Below are 25,157 nucleotides of genomic sequence, written 5' to 3'. Positions count from 1 at the left end.
GTTTATTGTCTAATTTTAGATCAGTCTGCAAACAAATCAGGGCTGATTTGTATGCAGAGTTTGTATGAAAGAAAGTTCTGACAGGGAAAAGGGAAAACTCTTAGGGAGCGTACAAACACCAACAACAACTAACATTTGTAAAGCGCTTTTCTCCAGTAGGACTCCAAGCGCGTAAGCCTGGCTCAGACCAATCATTGGTTGATTGGTAAGAAGAAGAATACCAACAAAAAAGATAGAGCAACACAAATACACAACCAAAATCCATGTCTATAGACGGAGTATGAGAAACAATAAACAAAAGACGTCCATGACATATGAAGTAAAAAAAGCAATCCAGCTCCAATTATATGAATAATAATGATGATCTTTATTTAAGGAAAATGCAATAAAAACCAATTAAAAAACCAATTAAAAACAAACACAGTCGCTAGGTAACCCAGAGTGCGGGGTAATCTATCATATGACACACCAAATTTAAAATACACGGTCAATCCTCGGGAATAAGGGAGGATCCTTGACAGTACACAGTACCAAAAAGATATGTACATATCAGTGATGAGCGAAAATGCAAATATTCTTTTCGCCGAATTTTCGCGAAAATAAATACTATTTTCGTTTCGAAAGGCGAAAATTCGCTGAATATTTTCGCATTAATTTTAGCCTAAGGTCCGTTTTTTTCGCGTTGAATATCTAAGCCCCCTTACAAGCTAGAATCACCAAATTTGCAGGGTATATTAAGGAGATATGTGGGTACAAGAGGAAAAAGAAATTTTTCAAAAAGACCTTATAGTTTTTGAGAAAATCGATTTTAAAGTGTCAAAGGAAAAAAGTATACATTTAAATGCAGTAAATGACAGTTACTGTAGCAAACCTAGCAGTAGTGTAAATTTACTAATATCAAAAGAAAGGGCCAAGTGTAAGTGCCATGGGCTAAGTGCAAAGGGCCAAGTGCCAAGTGCAAAGGGCTAAGTGCAAAGGGCCAAGTGCAAGTGCAAAGGGCCTAGGGTCAAATGAAAAGGGCCAAGTGCAAAGGGCCAAGTGCAAAGGGCCCTTGGCTCTTGGCCCTTTACCTTTGCACTTGGCCCTTTTCATTTGACACTTGGCCCTTTGCACTTGCACTTGGCCCTTTGCCTTTGCACTTTGCCCTTGCACTTGGCCCTTTGCACTTGGCCCATTGCACTTGCACTTGGCCCTTTGCACTTGCAAATGGTCCTTTGCCTTTGCACTTGGCCCTTTGCCTTTGCACTTTGCCTTTGCACTTGGCCCCTTGCACTTGGCCCTTTGCACTTGGCCCTTTGCACTTGCACTTGGCCCTTTGCACTTGGCCCTTTGAACCTGCACTTGGTCCTTTGCACTTGGCCCTTTGCCTTTGCACTTGGCCCTTTGCCTTTGCACTTTGCCTTTGCACTAGGTCCTTTGCACTTGGCCCTTTGCACTTGCACTTGGCCCTTTGCACTTGGCCCTTTGCACTTGGCCCTTTGCACTTGCAATTGGCCCTTTGCCCTTGGCCCTTTGCCCTTGGCCCTTTGCCCTTGCACTTGGCCCTTTGCACTTGGCCCTTTGCCCTTGCACTTGGCCCTTTGCACTTGGCACTTGGCAGTTTGCACTTGGCAGTTGGCCCTTTCTTTTGCTATTAGTACATTTACACTACCTCTAGGTTTGCTTAAGTAACTGTCATTTACTGCATTTAAATTTATACTTTTTTCCTTTGAAACTTTAAAATCGATTTTCTCAAACTATAAGGTCTTTTTGAAAAATTTCTTTTTCCTCTTGTACCCACATATCTCTTTAAAATACCCTGCAAATTTGGTGTTTCTAGCTTTTAAGGGGGCTTAGATATTCAATGCGAAAAAACTGGCTTTAGGCAAGTAATGCGAAAATATCATTGCGAAATTTAGCCCTAAATTCGGCGAAATCGAAAATGGGATTTGCGATGCGAAAATGGCTTTGGCGAAAATTCACAAGCAACACTGGTACATATGCTATAATGTAAACCAAGGTAGCATGTACTGAATCACTCAAAACATATCCTATCCATACACCGATGTGCACATGTCAGCGTATGCTAAATAACCACTCACCCCGGGGATGTGGACGTCCGCACAGTGAGGCCCAGCTCTGCGACTATCTTACGCATGTCGGACCTCTGTCCTTCAGCAGACCAATCAGACAAACCTTTGACAGATGTCCCCTTAGGCAACATTACTGGGCTGGGCTGCAAACACGTGTGTCAGCTGTGTAGCTGATGAGGCACTGTGTTGCTGTGCGGCGGGGTGGGATGACAGAGGCACGACAAGTGGTGCATGGGTGACATGACCTGGCGGGCAGGGGAGTAGCGTGAACAATGGGATTGGCAAGAGAATGCCATCACTGGGGTTGAGTAGATAACTTGCAGATTGGGGTTGGGGGCTGCCATACACACGCCTGATTATGGGCTGAGGCGGTCATTATCGGACACGTCAGCAGACTTAAATCAGGCATGTGTATGGGCCTTTATGCAGATATCCACAATGTTAGAGTCAGCAGGCCATGGATTGTATAGATGTTGCAGACATTGGAGTGCACAGGAACACAGCAGCTTTGGTTATTTACCTTGCCAATATTGGCTGTCGTTGAAGTCGGTCACCAGAGGTCAGGCATTAGAGCCCCAAAAATACCACCTACAGCATGAAGGCAAGTTCCCAAAATACCATCTACAGCATGAAGGCAAGTTCCCAAAATACCACCTACAGGATGAAGGCAAGTTCCTAAAATACCACCTACAGCATGAGGGTAAGTTCCCAAAATACTACCTGCAGCATGAGGGCAAGTTCCCAAAATACCATCTACAGCATGAAGGCAAGTTCCCAAAATACCATCTACAGCATGAAGGCAAATTCCCAAAATACCATCTACAGCATGAAGGCAAGTTCCCAAAATACCACTTACAGCATGAAGGCAAGTTCCTAAAATATCACCTACAGCATGAGGGTAAGTTCCTAAAATACCACCTGCAGCATGAGGGCAAGTTAAAATGGGTCATGCAGCTTAGAGAAGCTGGCCTGTGACAATACATGGTACCTCCATTGAATTAACACTAATCAACACGACTGCTTTTGAAATGTGTCTATAATGTTTTTTCTTTTTTCTATATTTGGGTGGAAGTGGAAAGGGGACAATTTGTTGATTTGCCTCGAGTGTACCGAAATTTCTAATTTGATTTTGTGGTAGATATGTCTAATTAAAGTATAGGAAGCGCGTAAGAGACTGTGTGGTGGAAGCACACCCATACAGCTGCAGGAAGCCGAAACTTACACAATTCAAGGGACAATGCCAAGTGATTGCCTGAACTTGGATAAATATGAAAAACATAACCTGACTCACCCCCAGGCACTGGTAATGGGTGGAGTCCATCTTTCAACAAGTTGTCTTTTCGCCATCTGTTTTAACTTTATCCATGAAGACCTTAGAAATACTATACAGTTCACTGACAGAGTGTTCTGTAGTGATTTAATACGATGGCTCCATTGAAGTCAATACAGTGTGTCACACTGAGGCAACATGGAGCACCTTGTTAATAAATAACATAGCAGCTCACTGCAGCAACCTTTTTTAAAGTGTATAATTATTTTTTCAAGGAAACTATGTGCATCTACTCCTCTACCCCATGTACAAGTTAAATAGCCTCATTTTGGAAAATAAATAATTCCCATGTACCCCAAATGCTGGTCACATGATCGGCATGCCTGTTTCCAAAATTCAAACCAACTCATGGGAAGCCTCCATGATTTCCACCCTCAGCTTTCACAGCTTTTTGGACTGATCTTTTACTTCACCTATTGTAATTCTGTAATGCCACTCATGCTGATCCCTCTTTTCAAAGATACGTTAGACGGAGAGGGTGAAGAATTTTCCTGGAATAAATTGCCACAGTTGGCGGCAATACATTCTCAAATGAGGTTGTGTCAGAATCCTACATAAGCAATTCACAGTGTCAGTACTACAAACATTTACAACAGACTTGTCCCCATACTTTTGTCAGAAACAGGTACACAGAAGTGGCTTAGGCCACAAACCTTTTGAAAGTAGTTCTCTGCGTAGTTCTCTACATGGATCTTTTTCAGTCTCTACTCTGAACTCTGAACCAATGCAGATAGCAGCCAAAATATGCATCACGTTGACCCCACTTGCTTGAAAATCTTTCCAGAAAATTTCCTGCCATAATGCACTGCCTATGCTGATGAATTGAAATGATGCTGTTGTGGAACTTTCATTGTTAACTCCTTCCCAGCCAGATAAGGAATTGTGTGGTGCAAGAGACACTGCTGGGCAAAGATCAGTTGCCTCAAGATTCTGGTGATGCCCAGACAACTATACCACCACTTACATCCCTCCAGTTAGTAGGCCAAGTCAGGACGAGCTTAGAGTTTGGATATATTTTACTGTGAAGGTCTTTAAACATACCGTAGATAAAACAGCCTTTCTTTTTAGGGCATCAGTGCACGGACATTTGTGCTAATATATTATACAGTATTGGGACTTTTTATCTTATGCTTGAGGATTTGTATTCGACTTTGTATATCTTGTGCTGACAGGTGTAGAGCGCTGCACTTATCATTTCTAAGATAAACAGCCGTTACGTCTCCTAACAGGGGAAAGGTGTCATTGTGTTGGGCCCTCTCATGAGAATACTGAATAGGTCCAAAGAAAATTATTATTATATCTGTATATAAATTTGATGAACATTTCCATGTGGGCAACTTTGCCCATAGTTTCATTTTGAAACTAGCATTGTAAAGTGGCCAAATACGAGTTGATCGTTTTTGCATGAGGAATTGCTCAGTCGTGTCTATTTCTTTTATCTGAAAATCACCATTACTGATTAAAACTATGAGAAATGAGGAGCTGGTCATCAATTTTATGAAGAAAGGGAGATGACACAATTACTGAAACATCGAAAAAGAATTAGAATTTTTTCAACCTAACCATATTTTTCTGAAATCTTTCAATTCTACAACATTGATCACACCTAATCAACTAAACTAAAGCAAAAAAATAAAATAAAATAATAATAATAATAATAATTTAACGCATAGCTAAAATTAAATAAGAATTAGATACTTTCCTCAGTAGTAGGAATCCTCTGGCTAGTTCAAAGGCTTCCCCAATCCTCCTCTAGTCCTCCATTCCTGCGTTGGGTCTCTCTGAGCATATTCAACAAGAGCTTGTTTATGCTCTAATTTGCTAACCTGCTCACGTACATCTGGACTGGGCATGCGTGAGTACAGTCAGTACATGTCCAGGAGAAAAAAGCCCCTCGTGTACTTTTTCCTCACAGGTTGCCTATGGGCGATGATCACAATTGCTTTCAGAATGCTTTTCTCACACGAGGTACCAACATTACTGTCTGTAGAGTATAGCCATCGACAGTCCTCATATCTTTTTTTTTTTTTTTTCATTTATTCTAGCTCTATTTTCCTGTTGCTACACCATCTGACTTTTTTGCGTGACAGTGAAAACTAAAAGTTACAAAATAAAAATCCCTCTTATCGGAGAACGCGTCTCTAGAAAACATTATTATGAAGAAGAAGGGATAAAATAGATTTGTGAGGGAGCAGATGTCCCGAACTCATGAAAGGAGCACGACTGAACCACAATGTTATAAGCCCAGGCTAAATCTGTTTTATGTGTTTATACTGAGACACTGTGCTATAAAACAAAGCCAGAAGAAAAGACCCAACATAGAAGTTATTGAAGGGGATAATTAAATGTTTAAGGATAATTATGGATGTGTGGTTAGCAATTATTCTTTGGTTTAGCCTGTTTATCCATGGTTTTGTAACGGTTGTACACATATTACCTCAGCTAAGCAACAAAGTCATTTACTTGGGCCCTGAATGGGGAAGAACAAATTATGTGAAATCCTGTTTCTATTTATTTTTTTTTCAAAGAAAAAAGCAAATAGAAGTAAATTACATTCGGATTTGGATAATAAGGCAGCGGAAAAAGTGAAGATAATATGCAAAAATATTGACGTCATTAAACTAATCAGCTTTCACTTCTTAGCAGTTTGGAGTGTTCAGGATGGAAAAAGCGGAGTACTGATTGGTCATCGTGAGGTAATACTAGGACACAGAAGAGATTGTCTTTATCTGAGTATAAAATTAGTAACTAAGGTAACTAAGTATAAACTTAGTTACCTGAAGTCAATGAAATTGCTTGTTAAGCAGATGCTGCTCAATCCACAGCTACAAATTTTTAAAATCCCTCTGACAATGTTTACGCTGTTTGAATTTTGAGCCTTTTGATACCACCTGGAAAGGGCCCACAGAAAGACAGAGTTTAGTATAAGGCATCCCACATATATGATGCACCGCAGACAGGGGCGTAACTAAGATTTCGCCCCCCCCCCCCCTGAAAAACTTTGATGGGGCCCCCTAATGATCACACCTCTTCCCTTGCCTCCCCTTGGTGCCCTTCATGGCCTTAGGGCCCATCTCACAAGGGTCATAAAACAAGTGTGGTCATCTTGATCTTCACACCCCTAACAAGTGTAGCCACAAAACCACCTGATCTGAAGAGCAGTTCCCTGTATCGGAGGAAGGGAAAGTTAGTAGTTGGGGCCCCCACAGCTCTGGGCCCCCGTGCAATTACAGGTGCTGCTCCCCTCTTTTTACACTCCTGACCAAAGATCAGATTGAAGCCTCTTCTTGAAGCCCCCTACATCCTCTTCTCTATGTAGATTTCTGGTTGGGTTGCAGATTAAGACTGTTACTTTTAAAGAGACACTGAAGCGAGTCTCAATTCTCTGTTCTAACCTGTATTAATGTTAAGTAGTGTTGGGCGAACAGTGTTCGCCACTGTTCGGGTTCTGCAGAACATCACCCTGTTCGGGTGATGTTCGAGTTCGGCCGAACACCTGATGGTGTTCGGCCTTTTAAGTACGGGTTCGCCCCGAACTACTAATTGGCCGCCGAACAGGGCCGAACAGGGCCCCTGTTCGGCCGAGCAGGGACCTGTTCGGCCGAATACTGCCCCCCTATGGGGTCGCAGGCATAAGGGGGGAGCATGCCCCGATCGCGCGGGGGGGGGTCGGAAATTCCCCCCACCCCCTCCGCTAGCGCTCCCCCCTCTGCCCGCTTCCCCATACAAAAGTTTCAGGAAGTACCGGTCCGGTGGTAGTGGGTGGCTGGCAGTGGGCGGCACTGTGAAGTGAGTGACTGAGGAGAAGGAGTCCGGAGAGTGACGCGTTGAGGGAGGCCGGGCAGCGGGCGGTTCAGCAGTAGTACCGTACTACTGCTGAACCGCCCGCTGCCCGGCCTCCCTCAACTCCCCTGACACATGAGAGGGGATTTGGGGGGCATTAACCCCTCATTTTGCCACGGGATATCGGCGGTTTAGCTGTGCTTATGGGGCTTAACATTAATATAGGTTAAAAAAGAGAATTGAGACTCGCTTCAGAGTCTCTTTAAAGCAAATCTGAACTGAAAAATAAAAGTAAAAATAAACATCCACATGTCATACTTACCGTTTGTATAGACTACTTATCAATCTCTTTCTCCTCTCCTGCATCCTGTTTTCCACTGTGATCGATGGAATTCTCTGTCCTCCATTTTAACCATGTATGCCGCCTGGACGTGATTATCACATCCAGGTGGCTGCTGCTGTGCCGCGGCACGTGCTCCCGTGCCACCCCCCATTAGCCCGGATATCAATGAATGGGAACATAGTTTCCATTCATTGATATAAGTGTCTAAACTTTTTTAATATGCACGTGAAGAGGGTATATTACAAGCATTTTTTAAATTATAAGCTTTTAAATAGTGATGGATGAAAAACTGAAAAAATGCACCTTTATTTCCAAATAAAATATTGGCACCATACATTGCAATTGGGACATAATTTAAATGGTGTAATATCTGGGACAAATGGGCAAATAAAACACAAAGGTTTTAATTATGGTAGCATGTATTATTTTAAAGGTATAATGGACGAAAACTGAGAAATAATAAACTTTTTCCATTTTTTTCTTTATCTTCCTGTTAAAATGCATTTAGAAACAAATCATTGTTAGCAAAATGTACCACCCAAAGAAAGCCTTATTGGTGGTGTAAAAAACAAGATATAGATAAATTCTTTGCGATAATTGGTGATAAAGTTATTAGTGAATGGATGGGAGGTAAAAATTGCTCTGATGCATAAGGTGAAAAATACCTGGGGGCTGAAATGGTTAAAAATGGCAGCAACTCTGAAACAGCTTCTGGTTTAGCTCTCTGTTGACCTGTAATATCGTCCACTTGCGACTTAGGAAAACATGGACATTGCCTTGCACAACACTTTCAGTTATTACTTGCAGCAATTGATATAGTGAAAAAGGGCCCTGAGGCTTTCCAATTCTGACTAGATCTAGTCACAACTGGAAGGGATCATTGTTGAGTTTCTGAGAGGAACTGACTGTGAGGTAAGTATGTAATAATCATTTGCAGGTGTAAGTAAAGTAAGTAGCAATTGTTCTCATAGGCCAATGTAATGCAGGTTGTCTGCAATTCCCCATACTGACTGGGAGCCCCTGTAGCAAAAGTGTATGAACGATATGCATATGTAAATAAAAATTGATAAAAAGTCACTGTGGTGGACCATTTTATTATGTTTAAATTTTAAGCACGCTTGAACTAATATGTGACATTGTAGGATAAACATGGGTACATATGCTATATATCCTACTTGAAGCTTGCCTGTGTTCACTTTTTATATTTCTGCATTCAAAGGTTTAAGAGACCACTGTTATCTGTATGTCAATAAAGCAGTCAAACGGTTGTTCTGATGGAAGAGTAAACAGAAAACAGAAGCAAATTATTTTTACATTAGCAAAAACTGCTGATGACAAAATAGCATAGAAGTTTAAATGTTCATTATTTCTTTTTGCTGGGAGCTGAATGAACCAGATTTTGCATCACACTGAAATGGCTGCTTAGCAAACTCTAGAGATCCAATGTAACCTCTTAAATGGAAAATAGGAATATGAGTCTTCTGGGAGCTTGTAAATGCTATTACTATCTGCTACACATTCCATTAATTATCTCAGTTCAGATTTGCTTTCGGGGTTCTTTGTGAACTCTTTCCAAAACCAGAAAGCAAAAGTGAACACATTTTCCACCAGGGGGTGCCATTCAAAAATTTCACACAGTGCCATGAATCAACACAGGCCACACAGCTTCCTCCCTAAGCAGTATATAAATGTGCTGTTTGTCTGTGGTTGGGAGCCATCCTACAGGGACTGCTGAAAAAGGTTTAGTTTTTCTAGTTTACGTGATATTCTTCCAGGAATAGCAAGACATGAAAAGAAAGCTCATGCATGTATGCTGGTGGTAAATGTATTGTTGCTATGTTGCTAATATGTTTTATTTGGAACTGAGCTCTTGCGCTCTCCTTTAACTAAACTGCTTCAATAAATGAATACCTAGCGTCTAGCATGAACACCCTGCAGTTCCTTCTGATTGGCAGTCCAAGCTCTCCCTTCCGCTGTTTGGTTATGGCATGCAGAGACAAATTAACAGCATTTGATAGCCTGAAACGGAGCCCTGGGCGAAAAGTGCTGTAATCCTCTTTGCAGTTATAAATATGTGTTTTCAGAGTAACTAACAGACTTCAGCACGGTGGGATAGCAACCAGCAAGTGAATATGAAGCTAGCATGGTATTTTAATTGCTTGCAGCCTTCCTTTCTTCCAACTTTGCATGAGAGACCTTCCAGCAATGAAGAGAAAGCAATAAGTGTAACTGGTTTGAATTTCTTACAGAATTAAAAATTACCTGTGTTAGAAGAATTAGCTCAGTCTTCATTTATGAAAGGCCTCCTGCTGTACAAGGCTGAGTACAGTCATACATGGGAATCTAATCAGCTCTTAGAGCTGTAGGTCAGATGACTGTTTGCCAGTAAAGATGAGGGGATTACCTAAACCAGGACCTAGTAGTCTGCTGAGTGAAACTGACTTCTCAGTAAGGGTTGGTTTGCAAGGGTGGTAAATGCAAAGTTTTTGCTGAGGGATGACAGCGTTGCTGAACCTCTTGAAGACTGCAGGCTAACACCCCCCCCCGCCACCTCCCCCCCCCCCCCCCCCCGGTGACCAGGCTATTTTTTACAATTCATAAAACTCAGCACACAAGTGATCCCCCCCCTTTTCTGCCCACCAACAGAGCTATCTGTTGGTGGGCTCTGATTGCCACTGCCCTGTTTGTTTATTTTTTTTATTTATTTGAGGTTTTTTTTTTAAATACATTTTTATTGTTTTATTTTCGTCCCCTCCCTCCCTCCCCCCCAGCCAATGACAGCGATCGGCTGTCATAGGCATCAGCCTATGACAGCCAATCGCTCTTGAGCCTCCCCAGGGGACAGCCGAGTGACACGGCTGTCCCCAGTACAGCGCTGCCATAGATTGTGGTTTCGCCGTCTCACAGTCTACTAGTGGCGATCGCTGCTGGGAGACTGATGACGGAGCGGAGCTACATCATTCAAGCGGGGATACGTGTGCATCTGTGCTCTATCCCCTGCAATCTCTGCCCCAGGACTTAATGCCAATTGTTGTGATGCGGTCCTGGGGGAGCCGCCACGTTCACGTCTATCACCGTGATGCGGTCGTTGAGCAATTAAAAGGGATCTACCATTCCGTTTCCATTTTTTTAATGCCAGTGACAGCAGTTGGCGTAGTTCGTGTAAACATTGTGGTAGATTTTGTTTTCTCGTCTTTCATGCTATGTGCAGTGGAGCAGTTTAATATATACCTGCCCCAGCACTGCGTTGGGTCTGCCACAAGCTCTATGTTGCATACCTTTGGCTCCCAGTGCATTTCATGTGATTGAGAGCTAGAGGTATGCAAGCATACTGCAGAGTGTGCAGTTGCGGGTAGAACAGACGAGATCCGACATAGCACTGGAGCAGGTACATGGTACACTGTTCTGCACTACTCTACAACGTGGAGAGAGGATGCCATGGAGGAGGGGAGAGAAGTTGTGTAGGTGTGTGTTTTACCAGACTCATGGGGAGTTTGGATCCAAGGTTTGGGCTCCATGCTAATTTTGCCAGTGGCTCCTTTGTGCTCAAATTCATGATGTTTCAAGCAGAATCACTGTCACCAGTGTGCTCCCCTGGATGGGAAGGCAACATGGGCATCGTTAGCCCTATTTTAGGAGGGCCCATGCCCCAACATGTCCTAGGGTCCCCCTAATCTATTTACAGGGGTGCCTGCTGCCCCCCCCCCCGGCCGCTGCTGCCCCCCCGCTGGCGACGCTGCCAGCATCAGACCTCGATCAGCAGGCGACCACTAGTGCGGGCGCTATGACCTAGCGGACACCGCACTGATATGCAGAAGTGACATCACTTCCGCATATACAGTGTGGTGTGTCCGTGCGCACCCGCTCTACTTGCTCAGGTCGCCGGTTAATACTGAGGTCTGACGCTGGGCTGTTGCTGCTGGGAGGTGAGTGAGGGGCACCTGGCTGTCACTACCTAACTGGAGGTCCCTCTTACTACCTAACCTGGGGGGTGACTGTCACTCACTACCTAACCTAGTGGTCTCTGTCAATCACTACCTAACCTGGGGGGCACCTGCCACTCACTACCTAACCTGGGGGTCCTGTCAATCACTACCTGACCTGGGGGTCCCTGTCACTCACTACCTAACCTGGGGGGTGCCTGTCACTCACTACCTAACCTGGAGGGTGCCTGTCACTCACTACCTAACCTGGGGGTCCCTGTCACTCACTACCTAACCTGGGGAGTGCCTGTCACTTACTACCTAACCTGGGGGTCCCTGTCAGTCACTACCTAACCTGGGGGTCCCTGTCACTCACTACCTAACCTGGGGTCCCTGTCACTCACTACCTAACCTGGAGGTCCCTGTCACTCACTACCTAACCTGGGGGTCCGTGTCACTCACTACCTAACTTGGGGGGTGCCTGTCACTCACTACCTAACCTGAGGGGCTCCTGTCACTCACTACCTAACCTGGGGGGTGCCTGTCACTCACTACCTAACCTGGGGGTCCCTGTCACTCACTACCTAACCTGGGGGGCGCCTGTCACTTACTACCTAACCTGGGGGTCCCTGTCACTCACTACCTAACCTGGGGGTCCCTGTCACTCACTACCTAACCTGGGGGGTGCCTGTCACTCACTACCTAACCTAGGGGGTGCCTGTCACTCACTACCTAACCTGGGGGTCCCTGTCACTCACTACCTTACCTGGGGGCACCTGTCACTACCTAACCTGGGGGGCACCTGTCACTCACTACCTAACCTTGGGGACTCCTGGTGCTACCTTAACTAGGTGGCACCTGTCACTGCCTAAACTATCCAGGCCACCCAGCCAAGCATCACCACCAGCCAACCAGCCCAGAATCACTGTCAAAAAGGCCACAGCATCACCACCAGTCAGGCCAGCATTTACTTCAACCAGCCAAGCACAGCCCAGCATTACCGCCCGCCAGGTCACAGCATCACCGCAGCCAACTCAGCCACAGCATCGCCCACAGCATCACCGCCAGCCAACCCGGTCACAGCATCACCGCCAGCCAGGCCACAGCATCACTGCCGGCCTTTCAGCCCACACATTATCCCCAATTCAGCCAAAAACAGTATTGCCAGGCACAGAAGCCAGTAGAGGAGAATTCAGAAGCCAGGTGAGAGGTGTCTACCATATTAAGGGGGCATTCTGCATATTTATGTGAAATGCTGTCTATTTATGTGCCTCATGACTGCTGAATTTGTCTTGTTGGGGGCTAGTGTTGGGCGAACACCTAGATGTTCGGATTCGCGAACGTTTGCCGAACATCGCCGCGATGTTCGGGTGTTCGACCCGAACTCCGAACATAATGGAAGTCAATGGGGACCCGAACTTTCGTGCTTTGTAAAGCTTCCTTACATGCTACATACCCCAAAATTGCAGGGTATGTGCACCTTGGGAGTGGGTACAAGAGGAAATTTTTTTTAGCAAAAAGAGTTTATAGTTTTTGAGAAAATCGATTTTAAAGTTTCAAAGGGAAAACTGTCTTTTAAATGCGGGAAATGTCTGTTTTCTTTGCACAGGTAACATGCTTTTTGTCGGCATGCAGTCATAAATGTAATACGTATAAGAGGTTCCAGGAAAAGGGACCGGTAACGCTAACCCAGCAGCAGCACACATGATGGAACAGGAGGAGGGTGGCGCAGGAGGAGAAGGCCACGCTTTGAGACACAACAACCCAGGCCTTGCATGAGGACAAGAAGCGTGCGGATAGCAATTTGCATTTTGTCGCCATGCAGTCATAAATTTAATACAGATGAGAGGTTCAATAAACAGGGACCGGAAACGCCAACCCATCACAGATGTTCATTGTTCATGTTACTTGGTTGGGGTCCGGGAGTGTTGCGTAGTCGTTTTCAATCCAGGATTGATTCATTTTAATTTGAGTCAGACGGTCTGCATTTTCTGTGGAGAGGCGGATACGCCGATCTGTGATGATGCCTCCGGCAGCACTGAAACAGCGTTCCGACATAACGCTGGCTGCCGGGCAAGCCAGCACCTCTATTGCGTACATTGCCAGTTTGTGCCAGGTGTCTAGCTTCGATACCCAATAGTTGAAGGGTGCAGATGGATTGTTCAACACAGCTATGCCATCTGACATGTAGTCCTTGACCATCTTCTCCAGGCGATCGGTGTTGGAGGTGGATCTGCACGCTTGCTGTTCTGTGTGCTGCTGCATGGGTGTCAGAAAATTTTCCCACTCCAAGGACACTGCCGATACCATTCCCTTTTGGGCACTAGCTGCGGCTTGTGTTGTTTGCTGCCCTCCTGGTCGTTCTGGGTTTGCGGAAGTCAGTCTGTCGGCGTACAACTGGCTAGAGGAGGGGGAGGATGTCAATCTCCTCTTTAAAGTCTCCACAAGGGCCTGCTGGTATTCTTCCATTTTGACCTGTCGGACTCTTTCTTCAAGCAGTTTTGGAACATTGTGTTTGTACCGTGGATCCAGAAGGGTATAAACCCAGTAATTGGTGTTGTCCAGAATGCGCACAATGCGTGGGTCGCGTTCAATGCAGTCCTAGGCCGAAGAGGTCATAGCCTAGGGTCACAAAAACCTGTTTATTTGGGCTATTTCAATGGTAGTGATGGTGACGTACATAAATCTCAGCCATGGCCGTTAGCAACGTCTGAATTTCACGAAATGTCTCATGCAGGTAGAAGACATATTGTTAGACTTGGATTCCAAAGATGGGGTCCCTACATCTCTGCAAACCAGAGTTACAGGGGTCCAAAATTGGTAAAATCCCCCATAGACTTTCATTGCCTCCCTATTTCACTTTCCAAAATCTCACATCTTTTCAAAGGGCAATGGCTCAGCAGTACCAAATTTTCTAGCATTGTAGGGACCCTTAGGGGGAACATGACTGGTGAGTTTCGGGCCCCTAGGCCAAAGAGGTCATAGCCTAGGGTCACAAAAACCTGTTTATTTGGGCTATTTCAATGGTAGTGATGGTGACGTACATAAATCTCAGCCATGGCCGTTAGCAACGTCTGAATTTCACGAAATGCCATGTTCGGCCCGAACCCGAACATCTAGATGTTCGCCCAACACTACACGTGACCCGTTCGGCCAATCACAGCGCTAGCCGAACGTTCGGGTAACGTTCGGCCATGCGCTCTTAGTTCGGCCATATGGCCGAACATTTTGGCCGAACACCATCAGGTGTTCGGCCGAACTCGAACATCACCCGAACAGGGTGATGTTCTGCAGAACCCGAACAGTGGCGAACACTGTTCGCCCAACACTATTGGGGGCTTCATGATTGCTGAATTTATCTTGTTTGGGGCTTCATGATTTGTTGGGGGCCTCAAGATTGCTGAATTTGACTTGTTGGGGGCCTCAGGATTGCTGAATTTGTCATGTTGGGGGCCTCATGATTTCTGAATTTGTCTTGTTGGGGGCCTCATGATTGCTGAATTTGTCTTGATAGGGGCCTCACGATTGCTGAATTTGTCTTGTTGGGGGTCACATGATTGCTGAATTTGTCTTGTTGGGGGTCACATGATTGCTAACTGCGAGACTATGGGAAAAGCTGAATCATCATCATTTGCGACAATAGCACTAAACCTACTTTTTTAGCTTTTTAAAATAAAAATAAAGAAAATAAAACTGAGAGGTTCTAAAAAAATGAATACATTTTTCAGGAGTAGGATGGATGAAATTGTTTATCTTCACAGTTTATTTTCAACTTGGATTTTCCATAATGTTCATGTATGAGTTAAAACGTTTGTGTAGTATTTAGTTTAAATTGCTGTTGCCACTTTGCGATAGATGACTTTTGGGTTGCAGTTTGGGCACTCGGCCTCCAAAAGGTTCACCACCACTGTTCTAATCGAATGTCCCACCATTGCTAAGTTCATGTAAATTTGTCTCCACCCGTAACCACACCCACATTCTGGTCCATGGCCCACCCATTTTTCGCTATGTGCGCCGCACAACGCAACTCTCATATTTTTGGGCGCACTAACTGCTGTGTGCTGATCTCTGCTGCTACAGTATGTACAGTATAAGCTGTTCTCTAGTTCCTGCACTGTGTGCTGATCTACCTCCATTGTGTACAGTATAAGGTATTACTCTGTGCCTTTACTGATTGTAAACCAGCTGTATTGTATGCTGATCCCTGCTACTTTCAGTATGTACAGTATTAGCTGTAAAGCCTGGTACACACATACAATTTTGATTAGCCAATTTTAGCTCTGTTCATCAAATTCATTGTCTGTTGGCCCACTTACTGCATGGGGGTGGTAAAATAGGTCAGTGATTGACCAATCAAAATTGTGCGTATACATCTTTGATCTATGCCTATACTGATTGTAATTTATCTAAATAAAGGACAGGGGGTTCCATCCAATATCTTGATAGGCAGGCCCGTTATCTGTAGCTTATACCGCTGCTAAGTTCATGTACATTTGTCCCCACCCATGGCCATGCCCATTCACTGCATGGCCACGCCCATTTTTGCCGAGGCGTGCTGCACGCACTGCATATACCCCTGCCTAGTGCCCACAGGTGCCCCCGATCTCCAAGGACCCTAGGAACGCCCCTGGAAGGCATTGTACTATTGTTCTTTTATTGCTTACAATGATGCATATTTGAAGCTCTCAAGGGCCACATAAAATGGAAATTTGGCCCACAGGCCTTGTGTTTGACACCTTTGCCCCAGGGCCTCAAAACATGATGCAACGGTGGAACGACAGGAATCAATGCAAACCAATGCCAAACAATTTTCTCCTCGGTTGCAGAAAATAGTTAAGTATCGGCTAAACAAGATGCTGAGCAGATGAACCAACCCTAAAGATATCTGGTAATTGGTAGTTATAACTAGCAAGGACTTTTGAACCACTTGCTAATTCACTTATGTGGAAGATCTGTTTCAGCAATGAAGGCATCAGCAACCACAGGGACTTTCTGGAAAAGCTTACTTCAGGCATACGGTATAAAGGTATTAAAGGTTAACTGTAATTATTTTTCAAAGATATCGTTAAAGGAAAATTCTTGAAAACAGGTGAGCCTTCCTTAGCGGCATCTTAAAGAATGTGCCTAACGGGAAATTTGAGTCTAAGATCCATTTATATGACATGCTAAGCAGTCTAGAAGTTCTCATGCTGCTTCCAAATCCTTTCGGGATACCAGGAGTTCAGTCGGGGCTGTTTGACTGCTGATGGTAGAACAAGAAATAGAAATAGAATGAAGACCTTTTTACTTGTTTTGTGATAAGAAAGTATTAGGCTGATTTTAGCTTGATGTTTTATTATTGTTGGTTTAAGATTCATGCTCACCTATGGGAGAAAAGCGCTATAGAAATGTTATTGTATTATTGTATCTACGTTTGAATCTAGCATGTGCACAGCAGCCAATGATTTACCTCAGCATGATGGTGAATGATCCACTTGGTGAATTGACTCGGCTAAAGCCTTGTACCCAAACTGTTGGGATTGAGTCTCGAATCTCGATCAGTGCCAGTTGACATGCCTTATACATGTGTGCATGGCTCAATGTGGCTTTGTGATATATACATTCATTAGATTGACAATAGAAATGATTGTGTAAATTTTCCTCTTGTAAAATCCTTATGTAAGTACAGCGTATGCAGATGGCTCCCAAACAGCCCCTTTCAAAGCAAAGAGAGTGACCCAGGGGGGAAAATCCTCATTGTCTACTTTGCTGCAGTCCACATTCCTACCCTGGGGTAGGTGAAGGAAAGGTGTGTCAGACATTGCCAGGTTTTCTGAGTATCATAACTTAGCTTTCCTGAAACTTTAAAGAGACTCTGTAACAAAATGTTCATCCTTATTTCTTTTATCCTATAAGTTCATATACCTGTTCTAATGTGGTCTGGATTACTGCAGCCTTTTCTAGTTGCATTGTCTCTGTAATATATCTAATCTTCTTTTCTTTGTCAAGCTTTGTCGACCCAGGGAGGAATGGGCTGCCCCTGTTGTGATAGGGAGATGTTATGCATGCCCCCCTCCAGGTTCTGTGTGCTTTGTTTACGCCTCACAGACAGAGCTCTTTGAGGGGGAAGGGAGCTGCCTGTCACATGCTGAGAACTGTGAGAAATCCACACTGGAGTGCAGATAATTCACTATGTAATAAAAACTTGTAGTATACTGTAACATGATATCTAAATATATATATATATATATACATATAAACATCACTTCCTGGTTAGCGGCCCTGTTTTTAGTTTGTAAACACTGCCTAAAACGGGTGATTAAAAGCCAAGATTGCGGCGGGGAGTGGCGAAAACGGCAAAGACAGGCCCAGGAGAACATAATGAATAGAATGGTATGCTTTTTATTGTAAGAAATTAAGAGTAGCGATTCTCTTTAATGTCGTGAATGGGATGGGGAACTATTGCACACTTCCTTTTATATTTTTAGTATCATCTATCAGTTTTTTAAGGGGGGAAGAAGTAGGCGGTGGGATGTGTGTAGGATGTGTGGGACATTGTGAGGTTACCTGATCTAGCAACAGGACAAAAACCTTGACCTCAGTATTTTTTGCGTGGGAGTTTTTCCTAACTTAGAGGAGCTCTAAAGCAAACATGGAATATTCATGTATAAAACACCATATTGACTTGGTGAAAAACGCATAAAAGAAGTATTTTCAGGCCTGTAAACTGAAATAAAACATTAAAGTTAGATCAGTTTCCCTTTAACTGCACACCATCTAGCTTGTAAAATGATTTTGCAAGTAAAGTTTGTGGTGATCTAAGTGCAATAAAGTCACCACTCTTCATCTGACAGAGAGAGGCATTAAAAGTGCTGAGGCGTGATTTTATTTGTTTTTTATGGAAGCGAAATATCAGTTTTTCTACCCACCAGCCTCGCCTCCTAAAACAGTTTAGCAGGATGTATTGAGCGCATTCTCTACCAATTAGTCAAGCTGTTAAAATAGGCGCTATTTGAAAAATATGTCATCATTTGTGCAGCGCTGAATTATTATTCCGATTAATAATTAGGCACAGCTGTAGCCACAATATTTACGTAGGAGGTGAATGATATTGTACAACGCCACCACCCAGGGACCCTTTCACACTGCGACGTTTTCATTTCATTTACCGCAGGGTAACGCTAAAGCAATGAAAACATATAGGGCCCTTCGTACCTACCGCGATGTAATGTGATGCGCTGGAACCGTCCAATCTGATGCTAAAGCATCAGCGAGTTACCGCTCGACATCCACAGCGACATGCAGCGATCGAAAGTCATGTAAGTCAATGGCACCGCACATATTTTAAACTCTTTGCCATTCATGTTGTGCATGTGCGGAAGCGTATTTTGTCAATATACTTCCATGCACTTCGTATCTCTGCCACAGGAAGTGAGCACTAGAGAGGCTGACTTTATAGCTTGGCTTGCAGCCAGAAGTGAGAATACCACGCATTGTCGTGGTAATCTCCAACAGCTATTTTTCTACCTTTGCAACTTTTTCTAATGTTTTCTAATGTTTATCCAATCTCACCAGCGTGCATGAAAAAAGGGCGCCGTGAAAAAAGGGCCCAACTTATTTACGAATTTGGCGCCAGGTATTAACGAAATTTGATAACAAGAACCATCATTGTCAAGCTTTATTAACGATATTTAGTGTTGCAAAAAACAAACGAGATATAATAACGAATAAATATTAACGTTAAATGTCGTTGCATTTTTCGTCAATACTGCTTAACCCAACCCTACCCTCACACAGAACCCTCCCATGGTGGTGCCTGAAACTAACCACTCCCCTAGTGGTGCCTAACACTAACCACCCCCCTGGTGGTGCCTAACCCTAACCACTCCCCCTGGTGATGCCCAACCCTAACCTCCACCCCTGGTGTTGCCTAAAACTAACCGCCGCCTAGGTGGTGCCTAACCCTAACCACTCCCACACCCTTTTACATATATTAACGATAATACCTTTGAAAAACTTAAAATCTGTACTTATTAACTAAATAATATGATAAAAACTATAATGTTGTAAACTTCTAAAACAATACCTACCTCAAAAACGATAATGTTCTAATATTATTAACAAAAAATTTTGCGGAGCTTTTATTCTGCTTTTTTTGCCGTATTAACAATAATTGCATTAAAGTCTATGGCGGCGCCCTTTTTGTCCACCCTCAACCGGCGCACTTTTTTTCCTGCTACCGCGCACCATTAATGATGGTTGCTGGTGTGAAACCGACCTCAGGCATAACTGTGTTACCCCTAATCTAGGGCAGTATAGCTCTCCACACCTTATGTAATACAGATCAGTGTTTTCATCCTGTGATAAACCTTATTTTCAGCACTTTCTGAGCAAAGATAATATGCAAAATAAACTGTCCCAGATTAACCTAACTTCAATATAATTTTATTTTGTTATTTTTATTACTTTTTTGTTTATATGGTGCTTGAAAACGATTTATATGGATCAGGTAAAAAACAAATAAGGGGTAGAGATGGCCCGAACCTCTGATTTTTCGGTTCGCAAACCGCGAACGCAAACTTCCGCAAAAGTTCGGTTCGCGCGCAATAGACTTCAATGGGGAGGCGAACTTTGAAAGCTAGAAACACTTATGCTGGCCAGAAAAGTGATGGAAAAGATTTTTCAAGGTGTCTAACATCTGAGTTTTTGCATGGATGAGTGGGATAGACGCCAAAAATCCCTGGGAAAAATCTGGATTTGACGCAAAGCAGCGTTTTAAGGGCAGAAATCACATTGAATGCTAAATTGCAGGCATAAAGTGCTTTAAAACATCTTGCATGTGTATACATCAATCAGGGAGTGTAATTAGAGTACTGCTTCACACTGACACACCAAACTCACTGTGTAACGCACCGCAAACAGCTGTTTGTGTAGTGACGGCCATGCTGGACTGGTGCGCACCATGGCGAGAGTGCAGGCCATGGCGGTTTTCAAGCCCATATGGTTGCCAGGCTGTGGTAGCTCACTGATAGAACAACAGTGACTGCCCAGCTGATCAAATTTGGTCTGTCCACAATGAAGCAACAACCTTATTATGTTGGGTGTGCCCCCCTCCCCCCCTCCGAGACACTCATATAGCTGTCGGTCATTGCTTCATTGTAATACGCAAGCCCCTTCACCGCGGCAAGGTAATCATCACGAAGGGCAATTGGCACATGTGTATGCCTTTTGTTTTGTTGTTGCAGCTGCAGTGCATCCAGAAAAGTTAGGCAGGCATGTACACGCACCAGAAAAATTATTATAGAATTAAAAATTCAGGAATCCACCTGGAGTCCTGGACCCTGTTGGTTGTGGTGGAGAAGGCAGTCAAGCGGCCTGCAGGCAGAGGTGTTGTGTGGGGAGCAACTTAATCTTGGGGCAGGCAGTCACACGGTGTGCAGGCAGAGATGCTGTGTGTGGGGACTGACTTAGTCTTCGGGCAGGCCTGAGCATGCTTTGCAGACCAGGCATCCATGGTCAGATGACTGGATGGTGTAATGGTTAAGGGCTCTGCCTCTGACACAGGAGACCAGGGTTCGAATCTTGGCTCTGCCTGTTCAGTAAGCCAACACCTATTCAGTAGGAGACCTTAGGCAAGTCTCCCTAACACTGCTACTGCCTATAGAGCGCATCCTTGTTGATGCAGCTCTGGCGCTTTCAGTACGCCAGGAGAAAAGCACGATATAAATGTTATTTGTCTTGTCTTGACCCAACGCTGTGTGCCAGAGATGTCACCACTTGCCTTTCAACATCACGGTATAGTTTAGGTATCGCCTTTTTTGAGAAAAAATTGCGGCCTGGTATCTTCAACTGCAGTGTGTGGCTTTGCAGTTTGCAGTTTGTGCTTTGTAATCATGTGCCTTCATAAGGTAGTTGTCCCTACGCGGGTCTTGGTCTTCCTATGGCTCAATTGTTGGTGGCAGAGAGTGCAGACAGCATTGCTCTCATCAGAGGCAGGCACACAAAAAATGTCCACACCGCTGAGCCCTGGGGTGATTGCACTTTGGTGGTGGCAGCCAACTGAGTGTTAAGTAGGGTGCCAGAATCAGAGCAGGAGGAGGTAGATATGTCACACTTCCAAGCGGAAGCTGAGAAAGATGAGGTGTTCTGTGTTAAATAGTCAATTATGTCCTGACAATATTGGGGGTTGATGGCACGTGCCTTCTTCTGAACATTGTACTTTGGTCGAGGGCCGCACGAAATCACGACAGCGCGACCTCGAACAGACCTGCCAGGTGGCCTGCCTCTGCCTTTTGTTTTGTCCATATTGAAGGGGATGAAGTGAAAGGTATGCACTGACTTGACTAATACAATGTGCAGTCACACAGGTGCAGTTAACATTATGCACGGAGTGGCATATCACACTGCGTACACTCACGCAGGTAGGTGGGTGCACTGAACACAACAGGCAGGTATATGCATTGATGGGTATTACAAATGTGCACCTGTCACACACACGTACCGTGAACAGGTACAGTGACTGGTGGTATTGAATATCACACTGCGTGCGCTCACATAGGTAGGTGGGTGCACTGTGAACAACAGGTAGGTATATGCAGTGATGGGTATTATAATGTGCACCTGTCACACACAGACAGGTACCGGACAGGCACAGTGACACTGCGTGCGCTCACTAGATTAGCTCTCAAAAGAGCTGTTGAGGGTGCTTTTTTAGCAAAAAGAATCAGCAAAGAGCGAGCTAAGAAGCCTACAAGAGCCTAACTAAGCTTTCTCTTTAGGTCTCTGCACAGCAGCTCTCCCTTCTCTAATTACTGCAGGCACACGAGAGAGTCCAATGCCTGATGCTGCCTGCCTTTTATAAGTGGGGGTGGGGCTCCAGGAGGGAGTGTAGCCTGATTGGCTACAATGTGCCTGCTGACTGTGATGTAGAGGGTCAAAGTTGACCCTAATGATGCACTATGGGGGCGAATCGAACTTCCGGAAAAGTTTGCGGTTCTCCGCGATCGCGAACCACAGAAGTTTGCCGGGAACTGTTCACCAGCGAACCGTTTGGGCCATCTCTAATAAGGGGGCATATTTATGAATGGCTGGTAAAATTACTGATGTACATTTGGGTACATATGGGTAAATTTTCCAGGTGCTGTGAGCACTCAGGAATTTTACTGGCCTTTCATGAATTTGCCCCAATGTGAGAAATTCCATGAAATCATGAATTAACCCCTAAGGGCTGCCTCACACTGCAGACATCTATCTAGCATCTATCTATCTACTGTATCTATCTATCTATCTATCTATCTATCTATCTATCTATCTATCTATCTATCTATCTCTCTCTCTCTCTCTCTCTCTCTTTCTGTGGTACATGTAGAAGCCTATTTAACTTTTTCAGTAACATAATATGCAAATATAAGTGTATATTTCTGTTGATATATGCACATAGTATATATTTTTGTTGCTCGTGTTATGGGTTGAGCAGCGTGCAGAGAGTTAATGTGTCCTTTCCTTTTAAATGGTCACACCTATCTGGCACCTCCCAAATAGGTGTATTTTTTTGTATAGATCACAATTTTTGTAAAGGGACCTGTATGCACATTAGCTGAATTGTAAATGTGTGTGTGGGGCTGGTTCTCTCGTGAAGCAAGGTGAAACATTTGCATCAGGCACAGAGATTTCCAGGGCAGCATTTTTGTATTGTGGAGGAGGAGGAATGGAGTGGCTGAGGGGGAGCAGTGTGTTCGTCAGACTCACAGCCATCCTGTGTGATAGTGCTGAGCTGCAGCATGTCATGTGAGAACATTAAATGAAGCAGAATAAATTGTCGGGTGCTGTGCGTTAATTCCAAATCGGGTGGAGGTTGGGGGGGTGGCACATCATCCTCATAAGTTTGCCTGAGGCAGCAAATAGTCTAGAATCGGCGCTGTATGTGTGTGTGTGTGGAGGGGGAGGGGGGGATGTGTTTACTCTGAATTTTGGGGGATTGCATTACACCATACACCCCTGCTCTTATTATTGGGCACCTCACCATGAAGCAGGTGGTTTCAGGACACGGAGCTCAGCACTGGGCCCCGAAACCGGGCACGTCATAGCAGCATTGTCATGCTGCGCAGGGCAAGAAGAGTAATTTGGGGCTGAATTACACCTTCTTCTGAGTTATTATTATTATTGATTTATAAAGCGCCAACATATTCCGTGGCGCTGTACAAAGTAAGAAACAAACATGGGGTACCTAATAATACAGGCAATGGTGTACACTAATTTACAAGATACATAATTTGGGACAAAATACAAAAAATGATACAACATATAGAATACAAAATACAGAATTGGTAATGACAGTGATAAAAGTAGCATGATAAATAAAATGTATAATCATTTCCAAGACACGAAAGGGGGAGAGAGCCCTGTCCTTGCAAGCTTACAATCTAAAGAGTTGCGACGATTTGGAGGGGGGATATTATTCAACGCCGCCAGGAAGTCTAGCGGCAGCAGGGAGAGCTGTCATTTAGCTCACCCTAAACTCACCAACGGCGTAGGGATTTGTCCTAAGAGCCCCTTGGCCACTGGGGTGTGGATGCAGCCCTGGAAATGAAATGAGAGTTATGTTAACCCTCTATTTTGAAGTCATGCCTTTTTACTGAGGCAAACTGCATACTGCACATATTACAACAGCATGGCTCCATAGTTTACTGCTAAACTTACCTGCCTGCAGTCCAGACCTTCCATCTACTAACAACATTTCATGAATTATGAAATGAAAAAAAACCATGCTGCTGAAATCCTTTGTCATACAAGAAAGGGGCAAAGTTGTGTTTTTAGAACATAAACAATTGGTCTTCTTAGTTCCCAATGTTATTAAAAGAAGAGGTGACACAACATGGCGTTAAAAATGCCACTGTCCCAACTTTTTTAAACATGTTGCTCATGTCAAATACTTTACGGTTAAATATTACTCACAAAACAATACTATTTCTCCATTTCAACATCTGCTGTGTTGTCTTTTCACTGTTTTAAATTAAATCTTGGGTTTACACGTTTTGCAAATCCTAGCATTCTGTTTTTATTTCCATTTTAGACCTCTCACAACGTGTTTTTTTTTAGAAATAGGGTTGTATTTACCAGAGTCTTTACTCTTGTAAAAATATGTGGTTGCATCACTGAGTTGCAGACTTCATTAAAAGGGCTTCAAGGCTAGCAGTGTGCTGTTAAATCAAGAGAAAATATTATGTGTGCTAGTATTAGGAGCAGTAGCATTGGAACAAATGATAGGAAGCTAGTGTGAGAGTAAGGTTAATCACAGGGATAGTTAATGTTAAACTATGCATACACTCTAAAACTCAGTCTGCCTTTGACCATGACTTGTGACCTATTTATACCTGCTTGCAGCCTGCCCAGACCTTCGACTATGAAAACTACATTCGAGTATCAACTGTTCTCTGTAGTCACTGGTGGGGCAATCCAAGGAGTCATGACTGGCTTGTTTGCTACCAAGCAGGCAGCAAAGTAGTTCATTGTTCGATAGGGGTAGCAGCCCATCTTTCTTTGCAGAGTGCTCTGATGAAGATCTGTAAATTCTAAAGGCCCAAACACACAGCATACAAATGTCTGTACAGACACGTATTGAGCGATGTGGTTCGTGCAACGGTTTGTTCGTGTGTACGCTGCAAAAGACAAGGACTGTCAGCAGACTGCCTGCAGACACAGCCATGTTTGAGCGATTCAGCTGGTGA

This window comes from Hyperolius riggenbachi, chromosome 1 (genome assembly GCF_040937935.1).
Source record: "Hyperolius riggenbachi isolate aHypRig1 chromosome 1, aHypRig1.pri, whole genome shotgun sequence".
NCBI classification, from domain to species: Eukaryota; Metazoa; Chordata; class Amphibia; order Anura; family Hyperoliidae; genus Hyperolius; species Hyperolius riggenbachi.
The sequence above is the reverse complement of the archived record's forward strand: the minus strand, read 5'-3'. Positions refer to the sequence as shown.